General features: G+C 33.8%; 1 long non-coding RNA gene across 5 annotated transcripts; it reads right to left on the bottom strand.

The window, feature by feature from the left end:
* Positions 1–4,749: 4,749 nt before the first annotated feature.
* Positions 4,750–13,971, bottom strand: LOC145576570 (uncharacterized). Of its 5 annotated transcripts, none has more exons than XR_014098453.1 (7): positions 12,675–13,971; positions 12,478–12,585; positions 9,142–9,389; positions 5,974–8,167; positions 5,699–5,730; positions 5,332–5,432; positions 4,750–5,076 (listed from the first exon to the last, which is right to left on the bottom strand). It is a non-coding gene; the product is annotated as an uncharacterized LOC145576570 (long non-coding RNA). The 5 variants fall into 5 exon arrangements; XR_014098454.1 differs by lacking the exon at positions 5,699–5,730 and having other exon boundaries at positions 6,956–7,251; positions 7,892–8,167; XR_014098456.1 differs by lacking the exon at positions 5,699–5,730 and having other exon boundaries at positions 6,956–8,167; positions 12,675–12,780; positions 13,287–13,971.
* Positions 13,972–16,926: the final 2,955 nt, after the last annotated feature.

Here is a 16,926-nt window from a genome sequence, read left to right as displayed (position 1 = left end):
CCGCCTCCGATGATCGAGTTAGAACGTGTTGGAGAATACGAAAAGGTGCGGAAAAGTAGAGTGAGATCTTCTCGGATTCCGAGATCAAGTGTTTTCTCTGATGTAAGAGAATGTAGGGTTGTTGTAATAAATGTATCCGCCCCATAAATGGGGGAAATCTCCCTATTTATAGGGTCATTGAAAAAAGTACCCTTTTTTAGGTCATCCTGACCTAATTTGGTGGGCTGCGTCGTAATACGCCTTTCTCGGGATTTGGGCCAAAAAGGCAGCCTTTTCTCCCTTTTGATTGGCGCGACACATGTCATTAGGTGAGAGATCCATTTGGGCCTCTCGGAGGCTGACACGTGTCAGCTTATGATAGGGCCACGTGTCTTGGGTAATTTTACCCAAAACAACTTTGTATTTGTCTGATATAATAAATATGTTTGTTTGCAAGCAACATATTATATACATTTAAATTGTACACATCTAATATTAACCGACCCTAGGTTTTGGACTTGTTTCCTTGAGGAGCAACTTATGGGGAAAGTATTATCAACTTTTTCAAAATACTTTTTATTTTTTCAGAGGGAAAATGGTTTCTTCTCTTCTTACAAAAAGCGTCATTATTTCAACAAAAGCAGCAAATTTATACTACTTTAGTCTGCAGATAATTGACAAAATACCTCATAATCTCATATGATTACTTTTACGGTTTTACCTAGTCCTTAACGAGTAGGCTTACATGACAAGGAAGTATCGGCAAATGTATTAAAACTCATAATAGTAATATAGACTGAAACCAATGCAAACAGCTAAGTTTTTCTTGATTACCCAAAAAATTAATTTTTTTTTTAAAAAAACTGATAGATTAATTCTTAATTCTAAAGGGGACTTACCCTTGATAAGAGAACCATAATCTTCTCTAGGATTGATCTTTCCGTTCTTTTTGGATTTGGTTTTGGGTTCCCTTCCTTCAGCTAACTTAGGTCTAGTGTCCTGTTTAAAGTAGCAAATGTAAACCATGCAATTACATATAATCACAAAATTGATTGTGAAAATAAAACAGTATAAAATGATTAATCTTGTTATATGACTAACAGTTCTATTGTAACCTGTTGAAAATTTTCAAGGGTAGTCAAAGAAATGGCCTTTCACATTAGTAGTATTCACTTTGTGATTATGACGCAGCTGAATCTTTTGACCTTTGATCCCACTGCCGCATCTAGCCATAGGGACACGTTTCTTCTTAGGGCGGATTTGGTTCAGCATTAATTGGTACTACATCTGGAGGAATTTCTATTGGAGGAGGTGGAGGCGGAGGCAAAGCTTCCGCCGATCCTTTAGCATTTCCATTTTCATCATGTGGATCCATATTCTATCACAAATCCGTCACAACACAAACAAAAGCATAGGTTAACAGAATCAACTACTGTTTAAGATTTGAGATTTTATTATTTATTATGTTTATTATAATTTCCAAATTCCGATAAAAAAAGAAGTACTATTCTGATGATCTTGCTTCTTAACTTCTGGCGTTTTCTTGGTGACTGGCCTGACTGCTTTTATTATGTTAAGCACTTAAATGTAAATTTTCTAACCAAAATCCAACTGTAATGACATGACAATAACATTTGTTTTGTTCGTAACCAGTGTCAAATTGGTACAACTATAGATTAAACCCAAAACCATCAAACCAAATCTCGTAAAACAGAAATGATCTCACACATAACAATACTCTAAAATACAATTAAACTTGAGAAACTATCATGAACTCCTATCTAAACTATAAGACATAGAATGAACTCTAAAACACTATTATTAAGTAATATCTTATTTCAAATCAAAGTTAGAAACCAATCCCATATTCAAACCGAATGAAACAATTATACTAACAAATAGTTGAAATTGTAAAATTGAAAAATCAATTAGAAACCAATCCCATATATTCAAACTGAGTGACGGAATTAGTAACAAGTAAATTAAATTGTTAAGCTAACAAAATTAAATTGTGAAGCTGATAAATCAATAGAAGTTAGAACTTACTCTGTATCAAATTGAATGACAGAATTACTAACAAATAGATTAAATTGTTAACAGACAAATCAATTAGAACTACTTTATTAGTGACCAATGACCACAACTATATTTTGAATATTTAGTAATCAATCAGCTATAAATACCTTGAATAAAGATCACCGAACTCACCAACACTGTCGCTAGAAACACCACGCAAAACTGCATCCAACAAAAAATTGCAATAATCAAAATCGAAGCCAACCATAACAACAATAAGCTATAACCCAAGATAATATACAATAAAAAAATTAACTAAGTTTTTTAAAGCAACTATATTCGTTAATCTTAAGTACAAACTAAATAACCTCACAATCACCACCAGGGGACACAACGCAGCACAACTCACCACAAAATGCAAACATTAAATCTAATTCCTAAATACCAAAGGTGATAAAACCATAGAAGTAAATGATCGGAGAAGATCTACCCATGAAAATGAGAAAGCAATAAGAGAGAGAAAGAGCCATGGAAAAAAGACAGAATGAGTGATAGCGAGCAAATCAAGGGGAAAAAAGAGAAACAGAAATGACTCACAATGGCAACCACAAAAAATAAATGACCCAAAAAAGCTATTACCGTCCGCACACTGTCCCACTGTAAGACATTGACAACTTTGACAAAGATATACATCTAAAATCTTTGTTTCCTAGAATGAACCAATCCAATCTGAAAGAGATATCAACAACTTTGATAACCAATCCAATTAGAAAGTGATATCAAGATTATCAACAACTTTGATAACCAATCCAATAGGAAAAAGATATCAACAACCTTGATTCCAGGCCAAACAAATCAATCTGAAGTTGTTAGAGCTATAAACGAAACGAAAACCATAAGGTTAAATTTGCTGCTATCAATGTCGAAGCTAAGCCCCACATCTTATCAATCATTAAAAATATAAGCTAATATACAAAACAGCATAGTATAGTTTGATTTATGCAGCAAATGATCATATTCTAAGAATTGGTATTAGTAACACAATATTGAATTGTACCATGAGCTTAGACTATGGTCCCTTTGAAGGTGTGGCCTTGATAGAATCACGAGTGACTGAAACACCTAAGGCGTAAAAGGATTTGTACGTATTGGAAATAACTTTGCCTCGCGCTTAACATTATTCAAATTTAGAGAAATAGGGATATTCTCTGCTCCATCATTTCTCCTAAAACATGCACAATTGAAGCATCAGTCTCTTGGGAAATAAAAGAATCTCAACCACTCAAAATGTAACCCAAAAATCAAATAGAAAACAGATTCAAAGTGAAAAATTAGTCTTTCATTTTTAAAAAATGAAGTTTGTCTTTGCCTGTAAATAAATACTACCCGAGTACTACGTAAATATTTACCCGATACTCTTAAACATATCAAATTAGCAGACCCATGAAATGACAAAATAAAATCCCTTATTAATGTACCAAACAACTATTGAATAACTTTAAACAATCAAGCATTAGTATTAACCATTTAACAATAATTGATAAATAAAATTATAATCAAAGAAATGGATAATCTAGAAATTAAAAAGAACTCCGTAATTATCAAGTTTAGAAGTCTACCGGCCGAAAGCTGAGTGACTGACCGAGTTGGAGCGAAATTTGAAGTAGGCACAATCTAACTCATCTTCAAGAATCCATTAGACCTAACTGAGATACTCCTAAGCAAAGTAACATAAGCTTCTCCTCTTGATTCTTCTCAGTCACACTTGTACAGTTCTGATTAGTACTACACAATCTTTCACCCTAATTCCCACTCTCTTTCTCCCTTTTCCAAAGCCACCACCATTGTCGTTGATGCGTGGTAATCTAGGTCGTTGAAAACTAAAGCACCACCAATCAAACAATTAAGAAAATCAAACTTATTCCTAGTATAGGACAAGTCCGAGTCGAACCACGAGGAATGAGAGGGAGATTGCTATAGTCTATGGTCAAGCTACTTCGGAGAATGAGAGATAAGATGAATTGGTTTGTAACTAAGGTATCAAATATCTAAACAAATCAAAGAAATTCAATAAGCTAAACACTAGGGATTTAGGTTCCACATGCAAGCTCAATGATTACGCTAATCGATGGATGACTTAATTGATTCAAACTTTGCAAAGGACAAACAATAGTCGCAACTAATGGAATCCAAAAGCTATCTTCTATAAGCCAAGCTAGGGTTCACTATGAATGGCTAACTAGGAAAATCACAATCAAATTCAATCAATTAAAGCAATTCTCAAATCAAGGGTTCATGTCATTGAAATTTGCTATGCAATCTAGATTAATCTTATAGGTTGATCACTCCTAGTCTAATTAACCACATGCACAACTATGTCAACCAATTTAATTGCAACAATTCAATCAACCAAGAATCATCAACTAGCAATAATCATCAATCAAGCATGTTTCCCCTTCTCCCTAGCTACTAATCTACTCACTAATCATGGTGGAATTGAAAAACAATAAAAATTGAATAACAAACTTCATCATTTCAAGCTTAATTAAAGAGAAAATGAAACATTCAACAAATTCTCAACCAAAGATCAAAATTCAAATCAAACATTCAAGAATTTAAGGAAATAGCAAGCTAAAGTAAATTCAAAGGAAAGAAATCTCACAAACTTTCATTGATTGAAGATGAAATCCAAGCTCAAAGTTGAAATCAAAGATGAAATTGAAGTACAAAACAAGTAATCTCAAGTTTCTCTCTCTTCTATTTCTGGAAATAAGTCTCAAGTACATATAAAATCGTCTACCCCTAAAAAAGGAAAAGTCAAGGCTATTTATAACAAATCGAGCGAAGGGAGGTGGAGCACCCCGTGCGCACGCACCAGGCAGCCGTGCGCGTCCACAGTAGGTTCTCTGCGCGCACAGAGGGGCCTGCGCGCGTGCACCCCTGCTGTTGTGCTCGTGGCTTGGCTTCCCTTGCTCGCTCGTCGATCCTTGCGCTCTCGTGCATCCTCATCATTGGTGCTCTTGAGGTGATGCCCGCGAGGAGGGAAGCCTTTTAATCTTCAAATATTTTCACACCCCGGACCTAAAATCAATGAGAAAACATCCACAAGGGAGCGGAAAACAAGATTTCAAAACTTCACTTGCAAGAAATCAAGTAAAAGTAAGAGAGAAAGCAAAAAGAATAGAAACTAATCTAAAATAGCAAAATAAGAACAAAAAAAATCATGAAAAACTCATAAAAGTAAACGAAAAACCAAAATGAGTTATAAAGACGGAAAAAAAAAATAAAACTAAGAAAATTATATGAAAATAATGAAAGAAAATATAGAAAATGAACCTAAATCTTATTCTTTTGAGCGCCATAAAAGATGCTCATCAGCCGTCTATCTACTCAAGTAGCTGTGTAGGGAGACGAAGAGCCAAATTGTTCCTGATAAGCTGCAGACCAAAAACAAAACTTATTAGAACCCTTAAATCAAATTAAATTTGAGATATTAAAATCAAAATTAAACAAATTAATTATATTAAAGTGATCAAAACCTTCATGTATACGAAAGCTGGGACTTGCAATATAACTTGACTTGACAATTAGAACTAAAAAAATCCATATGAATATTACGATATGAACCAACACACTTAGAGCAAATGTTACTAGGGATCTTATTTTAGGCACAATTACTAAACTATCAAATTGTTTAACTTACTTTGAGAACCGAACCATATTGAACAATTGAACCTGCATTCAAAAGCACAATCCAATTTGATTACTAAGTTCTAGTCATATAACAGAAACATGCAAGACATAAAAAGACCTTTATTTTCGTTTCTATCCTGCATTTTTCATTTCCCTTGTATGGAAACAAAACATGCCTTTTCCTTCTTAAAGCATATTGTTTAACAGTATCATTGAGAGACAGCTCAAATTGACTTTAATCACCAAAAACAAAAAAAGTGCTTGTAACATTTGTAAAGCACTAACCATAACACTGTATTTGTTTGACTTTGAGGTGAGCCACGGAACTCATCATTGAACCTATGCTCCAGAATCCATATGAAAACTCCCAACACGATGATAGATAAACTGGTAACACACCACAACCTTGGAGTTAGTGGCCACAAGAAAGCCTAGGCATCGGAGTCCTTGGTCTTTACAGGGGCCACAACAACAAGACCTGACTCAATAAAAGGCTGTGTAAAATCTACTATTCTTGCTCTTTTGGTGGTAATTACAATATCACCAACCACAACATTAAACACTTGTAGTAAAAAAAAAAAAGAAGCTATAAGACCATGTACTTTGTATGTTGATATTAAGTGAAGAGAAATCAAACATTATGCACTTACTCTAGCCAAATTCTCAATAAGATCGTGGATTTTCTCATCATGTTGAATGCATTTTCTCTATAGGATATGTAACACAGGCTTCATTAGACCATATTACTCAGAAATCCCCATTTCTCATTTTGAAAAAAAAAATCAAAATCCTAATTCCCAAACTCAACACAAAAAAAACCAACCCAAAAATCACATGTTAAACTGAAGCTCTTATCATAAAAAAAAAATAAAAAATAAAAAATAAACAAAAAACAAAAAATAACACCCAATTTTCCAATTGATGTTATTATAGCCAGCATAAAGTGTATTACTCGAACAAGAAAAAGCTAAAGCAAACACTAATTGGTATAAAATGAGTATATATTTACTTATCCCTATTTTAAATTTAGATATTTGTCATATATTCATTGACCTCATTATAGCGTAATTTTGAGATTCAGCCTATACAAATGCCATATTATATACTTCATCAGCTACTCACATATCAGTTATGTAACGAAACTTGTAACAGCTTGCTAATAAACCCAAATCATCACCATTTACCTTTTCTTTCGAATAAATAATTTTTTTTGGGAAGGGGGATACACCACTGAGGTCAAAGATATAAAAATGTCAAAGAATCTCACCAGAAATTTCTCAGCTTCCAATTGTTTGCCTTTTGAGCCTCAGCTGCATAGCTTTAGCAGCAAGTTTATTAGCATTCAGAGGTTTCTTATCAAATCAGAATCTGCCTCTCAAATAAAATCAGAATTTGAGCTCGAGTCATCTTGAGTGTCACTTTCGGCTTTTTTATGCTGGTTCATGAATGCACTCATAGAATCCCCATCATAAGGTAATGCATTGCCAACACAATAAAATTGACCTGCATTTTTGCTGCCTCCTGAGGCTGATTACAAGTAGTCTCTTCTGTACTTAAACCCTCCTTCATTGAAATTTTGAAACAATGGATACTCAACATAGCAAGTTGGGAAAAATATTAAATAGAGACAATAGAGCCCACAATCTAGCACACATTACCCATTGTGAATCTTTATAGAGATAAAACATTGACCTACAAAATTTTTCAATAGCTAAGCTTGGGTTCACATTAGAATATAAACAATTAAGATTGAACTCAATTCCATAAAGATTGAGCCTTTGAGCAAGTATGGGCATTTCGACATATACTCTAATTGAATTTAATGCCATATAGCTTATATAAGTATTATAAACTTGGGAGAATCCTAAATTCCATTACTGTATTAGTGTAACCAAGCAAATGCATATAAAGAAATGGAAAAGAATTGAAAGGCAATTTTACCAATAAAAAATTAATAAATAAAAAACCAATTTTCTCAAGCTCAATGGGAGAACTCTGAAGCTAAATTAGAGCGAAAAATAACAAGAATTTCACAAAACCCAAACAATTAATAAATTTTTATTCAAAATTCTGAAAAAATTCACCAAAAAAATAATAAATGAAAGACCTCACAGATAATCAATCACTCATATACTCCTAAAAATCAAAAAACCTAACCTCATAAATGTATCGAAATTGTCCAAATTACCTTACAAATACTTACCATTTCACCAATCAACAATAAAAATATTAAAGGCTTGCTTAGCAGTCTCCAACCTAGCAGCATCACTCCACTTTACATTAGGCTTTTCTCTGTTGATCGCCTAATTAAGCTCGGACCACATCTTAGCCTACTTGATCAGCATCCTCGCCATCCTTACTCTCCCCAACCTTCAACTTCGCCTTTGTCCAGGCAGCAACAGCCGCATCGACGTCATTAGAAGGGCCCAACACCTCCTCCTTTGCCGAGAATTTGTCTAGGTTAGAAATCCAAAGCAAGCTGAAAGGGAATAATAATTTATGTAGGATATAAATACTCATAACAATGTGAATCATTTGATATATTATCATATTCAATGACATTTGATTACTCCGACATAAGAAATTAAATTCACAAGGTGAAATCATCATACACAGGAAAATACAACACTCAAAAAGTAGTATCATCTTATGTAGCATACAGCAATAAAAAATATACATTCTTAAATATAATACACAACACTCTGCCAAGCCGACCTTTTTATTAGAAATGCCAGTTCTGAATTTAACCACAAACGCAAGGTTATATACTGATATATTCATTATAATAGACGTGCAGGATGAAAGAGTATCAATGATTTGCACCAAAACATAATTTCATAATCAATTAATTAATAACTAAGAGGTCTGATTTCACAGTTCAGTCCTACCATTAAAGGGTTATGCAACATATTGGCAGCCTAATTTGATTCAAACATCAACTAAGGCTATAAAAATCAGTTAATTTAAGGGATTGTTGACAGATGTCTAATTAAAAAAAAATCAGTTAATCAGTCAACAATCCTCAAAAAAAAAATCAATTAGCAAAAATTTCAACTTTCCTCAAATAAACCTTAAGTAAGAACAGAACCAATAAAAGTTAAACCTATATTTAATATCTAAGAAAAATATTTGCCTAAATTAAGAAAATAAAAATATTCACAATAAATTACTTGTATAAAGATAAGAACACAAATGAATTCGGACTTGAAAAGTGGGCGTGGGTCGTTATAGTGGTGTATCGCTTATGTATTAGTATCGCTTATAATAGAGTTGGATCAAATCTCTAAGGCTTAAGGGTAGTCTTGGTTGGCTGATGAGTCAAACTATTCAACCTAAGAGTCATCTTCTTCTCCTTGAATCAATGGGGAAAATGAGCATGATTCTAATAGGTGGTAGCACTAATTAAGATGATAAATATGTCATCTTGTGAATAATGAATAATGATGAAGCTACCTGCGAGGCTAGGATGGAGTCTCATATGCTAGAATACATGAAAAATGTATTCCTTCCCACAAATGATACATCTTGTAGACGACATGCACCCACTTAAATCAAATCCTTTAAATATCATGGAGTCCCAATAGCTATGTCCTGAAGTCACAAATACATTAAGCCTAGCCAACCACTGCTCTGGTCACTGAGACCCACGCTCAGTTTCACCTTCAGGTACTTTGTGCATGCATGATTGTAAAGGGACATTCCTACAAAAGATCAAAGTGAGCATTCTAAGCTGGGAAATTCGTAGCTGCTGATATGATTCGTATAACATACTATAACATACTAATGTCTAAATAGAGTCAAATTCTTGATACAAACATAACCTAATGCAAAGAATCAACAAAGTCCAGTTTCATGCACTTACAATGGGGAAAAAATCACTTGGACAGTTGGATGAACCCTAGATTACTACCTCTCTCAACTCTCTTTTGTTTTTATATATCATTATTTTCTTAGCTCTCCAATTATTATTTTTACAAAGCTTTCTATTATCATAGCTATAAAGGTTGAGGCATTTATGTCAAGGACATACCCTATGACTTAAGAATTTACAATTGATGTGATATTTATGATAATATTTATAAATTTGACATAAACAATAGAAATTTATGCCTCAACTTTGTAAGCTATGATGCTCAAAAGCCTTGTATAAAAAATATAAAACAACCTATTTAATTGTTTAATAAATATCCGCTTCTAAGAAAACTAATGTGTACATGTAAACATGTAATGCATGATAATGCGTTTTCTTTCTCCTACAGCTACTCAGTTGTCTTCTACAGTTTTCCAAATTTTAAATAGCCTTTTAAAGCTTGATACCTTCCTTCCCCTCACTTCTATTCTTTCTTGCTTTGTATTGTTCACAAATATTTGAATGCTTGTTAGCCTGAGAATTTAATTTTGTATGGAATAAACCACTATCTCGTTCCATCCTTCATTCTCTCCCTCCTTCCTTGTCTAATAATGGTTTGGAAAAATTTACAAACTTAATCCTTACTTGCCACCCCTATTCTCATTACCCGTCTCACTCTTTTCAATCTTCCTTTATATTCTAACACTTAACTTCTATAGTTTTACAAAATTGTTTCAAAAAGTACTACTTCATTTACCTAATTATTTATTATATACTAATGGTGGTCCTCTAAAGACCCCTTAATCTCTTTCTCTTTCCTCAAAGCCCCTCATGTTTTTTTTTCTTCGTTCCACATTCATAATTTTTCTCCATCTTCCTCTTCCATAGCCTCTAACTCTCTTTCACAATTATATACTAATAATGGTCTCTTGTAATGCTTCTCCTCTTCCTTCCTCTGTTTCTCTAAATCCTCTCTGTTCCTTTTGTCTCCTCCGTTGCCTTGTCTCCCTGCTCTCTTTGTTTTTTAATAGCTCTGAAAATTATAAGTCGCACTTGCTCCTCTCTCACTTAATCCTTCCTTTTTTGGCTAAAACTCTTTCTCTCATTCTCTTTCTTTATTTCCTAATCCTTCTTGTCCCCATTTCATCCTCTATAAGGCTTTAAATTTTTAAGTTGCACTTCTCCCTATTCCCCTTGCCCCCCCTTCCTCTCTCTCGCCAACTCTTGTATCTCTCCTAGCTTTTCTACCTCCCTCTTTGTTTAAGCCTCCCCATCTTTCTTTTTCTCCTGGTTCTTCTCTCTCCCTCCCCCGAGCCTTCTTCTTCTTTATTATCACTATATCATACACTCTTTATCCTTTTCTCTCAGTCCCCCTCTCCCTTAAATGCTCATTTTATTTCTCTTCCAACCCTCTTGTATTTATCTTGGCCCTATTTCTCTTTCTCCTTCTCTCTATCTCATCCTTTTTCCTTTTCTAACCCTTATTTCAATCCCTCTCTTTTCACCCGACTCCTCTCTCCCATTTATCCTCATTCTTTCTCTCCCGGCCTCTCCCTTTCTTTTCCCGGCCTATCCCCTTTCTCAGCTCTTTTAAATTGCTCTTTCTGTCTTTCGGCCTCCCCTTCTCTCTCTCGACCCCTCTCTTACTCTTCTAACACTTCTTTTTCCCAGTTCCCTTTTTCTCTCCTTGATGCATCTCACTCTTCTAACCCCTGTTACTTTGCTTTAGCCCCCTCTCCCTTTCTTTCCTTTTCTCTCTCCTTATCCCCCTATTTCTTCATCTCTCTCTTTCCCTCCTTCTCTCACTATGGTTTTACAAATCAGATGACTTATTCTTGTTCCATCTTCTAAAAGGTTGTGAAAATATAAAAGTCTTTGAAAATTCCTAATCCCTCTTGTCCTTGTTCCATCCTGTAAAAATCTTTGAAAATTATAGGTTGTTTTTTTATCCCTCTACACTTAGCCCTCCCCCTCGGTTCTTTCTCCCCCCTTGCCCCTTTACCTCCCCTTCTTTCTTTCTTCATCGATCCATCTAGCTCTTTATCACTCTATCTCTGTATCTCTTTCGGTCACATGCACTTTTTCTTTATTGCTCTATATGTTTCTCTTTTGACCCTTATCTCTCTCTCTCTCTCTCTCTCTCTCTCTCTCTCTCACACACACACACACACACACACACACGTAGGCTTGTTTATCTCCAAATCTCATTCACCTTTTATCCTAGCCCCTCTTACTTTCTCTATCTCTATTCTCTCGGCTTCTCTCATCCAGTCCCTTTTTCTCTCATTCTCTTTCTCTTGGCCTCTCTTTCTTTATCTCTCTAGAACCCTCTCCTATCCTGGCATGCCCTCTCCCCTCTCTCTTCTGGTTTGCTCTAGCTTTATCACTCTCCCGACCCCCCTTTTCCCCTTGGCCTCTTTATCTTTCCTAGTTTTCTTAGAAATACATATTTAATCTACCAATTAAATTAAAATTAAACTTACTCAATTGTACAAAGCCACAATATGGAACATTAAGTCTCAAAACTACCTTGGGCAACAGAAAGACAACAGCACTTCCCTCCTTCCCCATGCAAGCAGTTCGTCTAACTCTATGATTAAATACATTTCGATCTTGTGGGGGGATCAAATTGCAAACATATAGAACAAAATAATTGGAATTTAAGATATATTTAAAGATAGAAGTCTTTGTAACTAAAAAGTAATTTAGCCTGATTGATTTCTAATCAATGCTTCCAAAAAGAAAGAAGTCTTTGTACTAAAAATTAATTTAGCCTTGATTTCCAATCAATGCTTCCATCAACAAGCATCATAGGATCATTATTTATTTCATCATAATGATTAAATCAGTATATAATCATAACATCAAAACTTCATCAAAGTGAAAGAAAGTTCAACTTATAATAGTAGTAACATCCATTAATGCGATAATAATGTTACCTGCAAAACACAATCAACGCCTGGTATGTCCAATCCACGAGCAGCAACAAAGAAGAACGCCACTTGAAAGACTCGTAAGTGATTCAGAAACTTTTTTTTTCTAGCACTCTAAAGGCCATATTAATATCAATAAGTACAAAACTAAAAAATAAAAAAATCATAACGATCCAACTACAAGCATATAATCTAAATCGTACCTGTTTCATTTTCCCATGAATAGGGATTATTGAATGACCCTTCAGTACAACAAATTGTGGAAGCACAACTCCCCAGTAATCAACACAAGCGCAAGCCATAAAGAAGCTGCACAAGTATAGACTAAAATACATCAACCATTATATACTACGTGTAAAGAATCACTTGTAACCTACATTATAATCTTTTTGGATTTGTATTTGACAAGAAGGTCAACAAGCTCCGATGACTTCCTATCTGCCTCACAATCCAGATAATACAGAAAAAGAAAGAGATATTACCAATGCCAAGAATAATGTCAGAAGAATACAAGTATCATAAATATAATTCCTACTTTGCTAGTGGGTAAGGAGACGCAAAAACCACAAAATAATCTAAGGAGACCTAAAAACCACACTTAATTCTTGTCGCCTCAGAAAATATCAAAGTTTTATAAATATCAAAATTACAGCATAATTGACCTTTAAAAATTCTAATAGCTTTACTAATTGTAGCTATAGTTCAATAATCTAGCATAGAACAACAAAAAGTTGACTTACCTCTCAATTAACTTAACGATAAACCCAATAGAGAAATTGATATTCGATGGTTTTAAAAAAAAAGTATCAACATACCTCAGAAGCTGCTTCAATATAATGGTCGAAAGAAAGCTTCAAGCTAATGGAGAATTAATTCTCTGCCTTCTTCACCTCGTAGACAAAATATTAGGATTCTATCAACACCAGGCCAAGATTAATTTCACCACGAAACAAAGAAAATTCCATCTTTATTACATCGAAAATCCCAAAAAAGAGGAAATTCACAACAAAATAAGCAAAAAATCAAACCTTTCTCCCAAAAAAAAACAATAAACCCTAAAATAATCGCGTCAAAATTAACACTTCCTTCCAATTTCAAATAATTTATTTAAAAAAAAAAAAATCAAACGAAAAATTAGGGCTAAGTACCTGCATATTATACCGACCACTATCATTTTTCTTATATCAACCCGTAACTTCATCAATTAACACGCGTGAACCACCATATCCAATCGAGGACCGAGATCTTCACCTTCAACCTGCTTTAACTCTCAAAAAGAATAAAACCCAATTTCTGAATTCTTTCATAAAACCCTAAAAGTAAATGATAGGAGGAGAACTCAGAGATTGAAGAAGAAAAGAAAAACGAAGGAAATGGGACATTGCTCAAAATAGAGGAGGAGAGAGAAAGAGAGTTGGAAGAGAGAGAGCCAAATGAGTGATGGCGAGGAAAAAGGGGAAAGCAAGAACAGCAAAAGACATCGAATGGCAGAACCGTAAAACAAACCCCAGATGGAGGGTAGAATCGTCCGTCCTACTATTCATAAGGAACAGTGCCGGTACTCTTCTCTCTTTTTAAAGAGTGTAGATTTATCATCTTGCTTTTTTATTTTTTTTATTATTTTTAAAGGGTAAGAAAAAAAAACATTTGGAAATCTTCTTGCTCTTGTACGTTGGGGCCTTGTCTGATGATTGTTGAAAGCCTTTGGGCGGATTGGGTACTTGTACAAATACGTAGTATCTTTTTATTTTTAATTATTATAATGTACTCGCAGTTGTTTTCTTTTGGTAATATGTCTTTGCCATTTATTTTTGACATTTTTTCCTAGGAGAGTTGAGTCACTTGAGTATATAAAAAAAGATTGATGAGGTAGGAGGGTAAAATATGGGTGTGCTTATAGAAAAAGGGGGGAGAAATAAAGTACTTACCCACAACAAAATAGAGTAGAAATTGAATTTCTATGAGAAATTACAAAGTCTAATTAAAATTTCTTATTAGATTTGTGAAGAATTCTAATGATTATTTATTGACATGTGAATGACCATATACTTATATATAAATGAACGTTCAAGTTATAATGAGAACCTCACGAATAATAGGAACTGAGAACCTTTTATAACCGTAGGATATAGGTGAAATGAACGGGCGAGATCGTATCTTACACAATTCTAATTTTCGTTTCAAAACACAAATACAATTTCTCTCTCCTCCCTAAAAAGAACTTTCTTTCTCTACCTCACTAAGAACTAGGCCTGTTCACGGATCGGATATCCGATCCAAAATGTGATTTCGGATCGGATATCCGAAGACTCGGATATCAAAAATTGATATCCAAATCCGATTTGAAAAATTCGGATATCCGATATTCAGATATCCAAAATTTTCGGATCGGATGCTTCGGATATCCATTATCCAATATTAAGTAAAATTGTTATGATTACTTTCTAAATTTCACTAATTTTACCGTTTTTTTATCACTAAGTTGTACAAAATATTTTAACAAAAATAGTAGTCCTTTTGCAATTAATATTATCATCAAATATATTAAGAATATTACAATAAGTTAATAATAAAGGGTTAGTTTTATATGAACAATTTAAAAATTATATATATATTTCACTATTTTAGGCTTTATATTTCGGATATCTTTTGGATATCGGATATCCGAAATTCTGAAAATTAATATCCAAATCCGCATCCGATATCCGCTTATTCGGATCGGATATCCGATCCGAAATGAAAACTCGGATCGGATATCCAAAAATTCGGATCGGTTGCGGATCAGATTTTCGGATTTTCAGATTCTAGGATAGTTTTGTACAGGCCTACTAAGAACAACGATAGTCTGCTCTTCAAGCTTTCAGAACTTTGTCCGAAAATTAAGCGTAATTTGTCAATGCCAAGTTACAATTGCATTGATTCATCGGAAAATCATATTTTTCGATGTTTTATCTCTTTCAATCAACTGCAATTTTGGATTTCATCTAAATTCCTAACTACAATTTCTTCTACGACAATGAACCTCACACGAAATCTGCAAATTCAAGCTCAAAGTTAGGTATTACTCGCCATTTTAAAGTTTATATTAGTTTTAACTAAAAATTTAAAGCAATTAATGAATTCTGATTTTTTTCCGTTGTTAATTTTCCTGTAAATTTTAGAGCTCGGGTTGGTACTAAAGAATTTCGAGTGTTTTCTTGTGAGATTTTCACACCTGAATTAGTTTAATTTATTTAATTTTGGTGTTTTAGATGCTTTTTATATTGAATATCAGAGTTTAATTTTGTACGTATATGAAAGATGATTTGTACCTTTATTAGTGAAATGTAGACCTAACTGATTTGTGGATCTCTAAGTTTATAATTGATGAATAATTAATAGTATATTTTTAGTAGATTACTTATAATTATAAGTAAACGGATTTTCTTTGAAAAGTGAGATATGTGCACACCAAGTGTTTGACAAATTGCCCGACTAAATCCAATTCTATGTATTATCTCCCTCTAACTTCTTACATCCACCTTCACTAATTATATATCTATGAGTGCATGTACGAGAAAGTTTCATAGTTGTTTGTGTATTTTTTAATTTGTTGTTTTTTGATCATTTGATATTGTGTGTACTATGGAATAAAATGATAATGCAATTAGGCGAGGTAATAAGAAAGCAACATGCTGATAATAGTTTTCATGAGGTAGCCCCCTTTTGCGGCTTATATGAAGGGTGAAAAGCTCCCAGCCTTACAAGTTTGTAAGCCATACACTTTAATTGGAAAAAGGCATAGATTGATCTACGACTTTACAACAAATGTTGTAGCTGCTTTACTACGCCCTCAGTTTGGCATCTGCTTTTCTAATATGTTGTAGCTTTCTTTATTTCTAATAGACTAAACTGAAATCATGTAAATGTAAATCAAATCAGTTTAAACTATATATCCTTATTAAAAGTAAACTTAATCACTCCCAAAGTAGATAATGATTTTGTTAGCAATTGCAAAATACAGTCTAAGGGATGTAGCTATGTGTAAGACATACATAGGTTTGACAGGGATAGTTGCTGGTTGATTAGGTGTTAAAATAGGTGAAGTTTTATTAGTTGAAACTTGGATGTAGCTCTGTGTAAACTTGAAAATTCAAATGCATTTGCAAGGTGGCTGGGCTATCATGACATTGCATCATTATAGAGCCACAATAGTGGCCACACATGAGTAAATCATAACCAAGAAAAAGTAAACGAATTATATTTAAAGTAAATGAGTTAGTGTTTCAAGAGTTCTTTAATAAGGTCCTTAAGATGCAAGCAGGGGTTTCTGCCTATGACAGCTAAGTTTGATAAGAGCGAATTTGTGCTCTAGATGCTTGTCTTCTCACAAAGCATCTAGAAACATTCGGTGACATTCAATGGGAGATAACAAGTAAGGTTCTGGCGGAGCTGTTATATGATGTTGCTATGCTT

This window comes from Chenopodium album, chromosome 13 (assembly GCF_948465745.1).
Source record: "Chenopodium album chromosome 13, dcCheAlbu1.1, whole genome shotgun sequence".
In the NCBI taxonomy this organism is placed as follows: Eukaryota; Viridiplantae; Streptophyta; class Magnoliopsida; order Caryophyllales; family Amaranthaceae; genus Chenopodium; species Chenopodium album.
Note: the sequence above shows the minus strand (reverse complement) of the source record. Positions and strands in the feature narration are given on the sequence as shown.